Source organism: Lates calcarifer, linkage group LG5 (assembly GCF_001640805.2).
Source record: "Lates calcarifer isolate ASB-BC8 linkage group LG5, TLL_Latcal_v3, whole genome shotgun sequence".
In the NCBI taxonomy this organism is placed as follows: Eukaryota; Metazoa; Chordata; class Actinopteri; family Centropomidae; genus Lates; species Lates calcarifer.
The window spans coordinates 15,700,663-15,706,473 of record NC_066837.1 but is presented as its reverse complement, the minus strand read 5'-3'; positions in this window follow the sequence as shown (position 1 = coordinate 15,706,473).

Sequence of the window (5,811 nt, the reverse complement as noted above, 5' to 3'; positions counted from 1 at the left end):
CCAGAAGCAGACAATCCTCCAGTGAGGCAAGGTACAAGATGAAATGCATGTTTTTACAGTTCAGAACTTCAGCTCACTCTCTTGAGACAGTCATCAGTTGTTTCAGAAAATACCCATAATGACAAATGTTGAGAGTGTGGATATTTGATGTTCTGCCCAACCACCACAATAAGAAAAGTATGTTCGTTTACATTTTCTCTGTTTTTGAACATATCATCCCAAAAGGTATCTCCCTGGTGAGGAAAGATGATAGAAACAATGTCTGTAGTGTCAAAGCAAAACGTGTCTTTTCATTGGAATAGAAACATACAGCAGTGCAATACCACTGATACAAGCATGTGCCTGTGTATATGCAAGTTTACACGAGCTTGTGTACACACATTTAGAGTTGTGATACTGTGCAGCCACTGATGCTGTGTTATTTTAAAACAACACTCACCACATGTAAGCTGTTCAGCGGGACTCTGAGGTTTGTTGTTTCTGAACAAATGCTGCCCTTGATGACAGCAGACAGATCTATCTATCTATCTATCTATCTATCTATCTATCTATCTATCTATCTATCTATCTATCTATCTATCTGTGTTTGCTGTGGTTATGGCACTCACTTATTTCTATATTAACTATCTATACTGGGACACTCTCTGCACCTCAGTGGCAAAATCATCTGCGCAGCCCATGTAAAGCCAGCTAATATTGTTATTGTGTGGCTACACAGCACCTACACCATAGCTATGGTGTCAATTCAACACAGAAGTATAAGTGGAAGAAATGGATAGATGTAGGCTACATTGTGAATTTTGCTGTGCTTATATACAGCTGAGGTAAAGGTCACTTCTTTCCATTCTTACCATTATCAAAAATGGGTTTTGACTGACTAAATTCTAAATTCACAACTCTACTATTGTATCATTCATAGAGTCTACTCTGCTCTAGCAGTCTACACTAATGGCTTTCATTCAAATTCATCTGCTGACCAAACACTGAGGCCTCATAAAACTGGGACACACAGATGACACTATTGGCCACACTCCAAACACAAATGCCTTTAATGAGGCTTCTGTGTTAACATAATAGAGAACTGGGTATATGCATTCAAAAAAATCTTTTATAGACATGAAAACACACCAAAATGATTTCATACACATCTTTTTTGGACCTGAAAACCAAAGCTGCCAAGTCCAAAGCAGTTGACTTGGCAGCATATTTACTGAATTGGCAGTTGACTTTTGCTTACACCTGGCCTCCCTGCAATAAAGGACGGTGAAATAAACAGAAGAGTATCTCTTCCTATTTGCTCTCTTAAATGCAATGCCTTCATGGCTGCTGGGAAACCAGACTATTTGTCTTGTTCTGTGCATCTTTTAATTTAAAGTGGGCCTTTAGCTGTTCAGTTCTAGAAGTAGAAGAAATATCCAAGAAAAAGTCCCAAAATGAACACACTGTTGGTGTCATGTTCCCGGTATTACTTACAGCCAGAGTAATATGTGGATGTCTGAATGACATCTGAAATTATGACTGTTCCTTCACTTAGAATAAGATTTTAATGCATCGTTACGCAGACTATACTTCCCCCAAAAAATGAGATGTGAACTGCAGTCCAAGGAGGGTGGTAAACAGAAATGGTGTGTGACAGAGTGCTGCCTGGAGACTTATTAGATGATGCTGATTAAAATGAACTAAACTGGGCTGAAAAATTAACACAACTAAAATCCAAGTCGAGCTGAAAAGGAATCTTTTCAAAACAGCTTATATTTATATGTGTGTGTTTCTGTAAGTGTATGTGCATTTATTTTCACAATACTGTTGCTATGCCTGTTGGTACCGATGTTATCCAGAGGATTTTAAGATTTTAATTTTTGCTGTTTTCAGCTCAAGCCCCTCTGCAGCATCAAGGGAGGGGCTAGGGCCTGCAGAAAACCACAACTGTTTCCATTCACTCAGCAAATGTCAACAGCTTGGTCAACCACCACAGCACTACTTGTTAGTAGTGAATATACTGTATGCGTGAGTGTCTCTACATCTGTGTTTTGCATTTACACAGGAAACTGTTCACTCAGGCCTGGGCAGTGTTTACATTGAGACAGTTGTTTGAGATGCGCAAATCATTACTGACAGAATGACTTGTCACTGTAACGGCTTTATTGGCTTTATTGGCTTTATTAATATGCACTTTAATTATTTCTTTTATTTTACCCTTATTTAACCAGGGTAGTGTCTTGAGACTCGAACCTCTTTTTGAGAGAACATGGGACAACATGGCAGCAAAATTATGTTATGAACCAACGTTTACACAAAGATGACAAATAAATACGGAAAAGTGAAAAAAAACATTACTAGAAGCACAACATTTCCTTATGATACTATTCATTAAAAATACAAATAAAACAAAGCACTTAAACATTTCAGTCATTAGAAAAAGTGATGTTATGTTCAAAAGCATTTGAGGTCACTAGTGTGTGCTGTTTTTTCAGTTCACTAAAAGAAAATTGAGCTGCCCACACAAGAGCTCTTTTACCAGTCTCCATAGCCTTGGTACGGACAAGAATGGGGAGTCCTGATAGCACAAGCTGTAGCCTGACATTGGTGGTGTTAGTACATATTAGGAGAGATATGATGGAAGGTGCTAAGGGATACCCTTAAAAATGAAGAGGTAATAGAAGTGGATTTGTCTGTGGATTGTTAAAGAGGATCAGCACATATTTTCAAATGTAAAACAACACTTGTTTAAAATCAGAATTCAGGTTCTGTTTCAGTTTCTTTCACAGACTGTTGATGAGAGCTTCAAAAGACTCACAGACACCAGGAAGCAAAGGTATTTAAAGCTTGTCTGTTTTGTGTGTGTGTGTGTGTGTGTGTGTGTGTGATATGTGTGATATGTGTATTTGTTTGTACACCTTGTCTGTGTGTTGAATACCTGAATGGATGTTTATATCCCCAATGACATATACAAGGTCAGCACTGTCCTGCACTAAAGCAGCTGCTAATGCAACTTCAGCTGCCAGTTTTCAAGCTTGTATTCCTGATCAGTGTCACTAGATGGCGATGTGGCTGTTTAAAGAGGCCATTAAAGACAAACTGCCTGTTAGGTACGTCTAACACATTGAGTCACTGTACTCATCTCCATTTAGCACTGTATGGTGTTCTTTGCAGCCCTATGGCCCAATGATGTATATAAATTGTATCTGAGTAGTGAAAATTTGTGTGTACAACAAAAACACTTCGACTCTGCTGTATACTAGGAGTATAGTATAAAAATAACACTTAGTGATTTTCACCACATTATGGCCAAAAGGCAGACATGATTAAATGATTTACCTTGTATTATATGTTCATAAAATTCAGTCAGTGGAAAATACAGCACTTACAGTAACATTGTAAACACCTTACACAAACACAATTTTAAATGTAAATGTTTACCTCTTCAATTATAGACTGCAAACCATTATCCCATCATCTGTGATAAACACACATATGTAATGACTTTCAATCTGACACAGCTGCCTGGATATCAGTGCAGAATGAAGTAGGTCAAATATTTGGGAAACTGCCAAAGTCCTAAATGCTAATATCTTATTGGACCTTGTAATACAAAGAAAGAATACATCATGGTTTGAATGTTAAATACCAGGCGGGGACATGATAACATGAATACCTGTGCAGTGCTGTGTGATCCAATACAACATCCCTGCAACTTCTGAAGCTTGTTGACTCTGAGGGCCCTGTAGGGAAACAAAAGAACAGGAAGTCCTTGCAGTACAATATAATAACATCAAAAGCTTTGACCTTAGAAATTGCCATTGATTTGAACTGACACATCTCTGAAGCAGTCTCCACTGCACTGAATAATCAAACTTCATGAATGTGCAACATCCTGGGGTGCTTTAATGATCATGAACATGACTAAATGCAGATATAGGAAAAATATAGGAAATCTCTCTTCTTCTGTAAAAAGAACAAGAAGTTAAACGTCTTTGAGGAATTCAAGAAACTTTTGAGCTTCAACAAAAAGCCTCAGCAACTGAGTTATCTTGATTATCTAATGATTTAATATAATTGTAAGGCAATCTGTTACAATGTTAAAATATAAAGTATGTGCAACCACAAATATGAGAGAGGCTCAGTCATAATCATGAGATTAGTTTGAAGAAAACAGAGAAGAAAACAGAGCAAAACAGTTTGAAGAAAACAGAGCAACGTTTGGTAATGCAGATGTATTTTAATGTCTCATTTCCTCAATTCCTCCTCTCTGCTTATCTTTTTGTTTTCAAAACATGCATGGTTCAAAAGGCAACCTATATTTCTAAATTTCATTACAGGTGATCACGTCACTATGCATCATCAAGTCAATGGCTCATTGCACTCAAGATAATAAAGTTTTGAATAGAGATATCTCTGGTTTTATTATCAGTGAAAAGTAGGAAGTTTCGCTTTGATACTGTGACCTAGAAGTCCCTTTTTCCCCTGCATATTGGGGGTGCTGTGCAAATATTTGCAGGACCCCCCCCCCAAGTAAAAAAGTGTATTGAGAATATTCTCACCTCTAGTTTTGCCATAGGCAAAACATTTTTCTCTAAATAAAGCTTACAAACCAAACACAACTGGGCAACATCAGTCACATTTGCATTTTCACCTGCTAACATCCAGAGGCAAAACTTTATGCACAAATATGGTGTTAACTGGTCCTTTATGTCTTCACTGATATCTTCTATCTGCCTCATTGTGGATGAATCAGACAACTCTACTCCTTTTATTTGCCTTACTATTGCATTTTTGTTATCAAGGTTTGCATATGGTTGTTGCAGCTTAAAAAGCAGCTTTTTCCTATCTGTACTTCAGAGAGGGATTCTTTGTCCTTGGAAGATCCATACAATCTCAATAGACGCCTCAGTTAAATGCTTTGAGGTGAAGGTTGTTCAGTAGATGAATTTTTATTGCTCACAAAGCAGAGCATGATGCTACTAGATTCTGATTCCTGCTTTAGGAAAAAGGTTTCCTTTTTTGCCAATGACAAGTAAAAAAAAATCCTCAGTCCATCATGTCTGTTGAAAGTCAGTGACCTGCATTGAGCCCTCTAAGACTAACACTGCTATAAAGATTACTAAAGGAGATGAAGGAAATGTATTACATAGCACTGTGAAACATAGCTCATTACAATATACGCCAACATAAATAAAACTTGTGTAAAGCAGCACCAAGTGCTACTCCAGGGGGAAAGATAAAGAAAAGGGCCAAAAGCCACTCCTCCCACTAAGACATCCTATCAAGGTCAATTTGTGGCACTTTCTCATCTCGCTTCAAGTGCACTGCACGCTTCATCTCGTGAATACACATTTTAACAACAGGGAATCAGTCTATCAGTGAGACGCATTCAGTCCTCATGGCCCGCCCGGTCGGCAGTCTGGAGAAGAGGACAGAACAGCTCTGCAGCAGCTACGTCACCATGGAGCAGCAGACACATGAGACAAATTGCCCAAAATCATTCTCCGGGTGACTCCCACTTAGCTCCTTTCACGCAGAGCCAATTTTTGAACAAACACACACGCGTAACAATCACACACACAAAGAGCCACAGACCCATGGCGTTATAATACGCGCAAGCATCCTCCCACACATCCACACACACAATCATGCATACAAACACTCACTCATACAGCTTACTCTCGCGGCATGCCAAAACCGGGGTCACAGCCACTCGTGGTGAATGAGTGCCAAACAGACTTGAGCAGATGAAGAGATGAGGGGAGCCCAAACACACGCTCTCACTCTCCTCTCTCTCTCTGTCTCTCTCTCCCTCTCTCTCTCTATCAG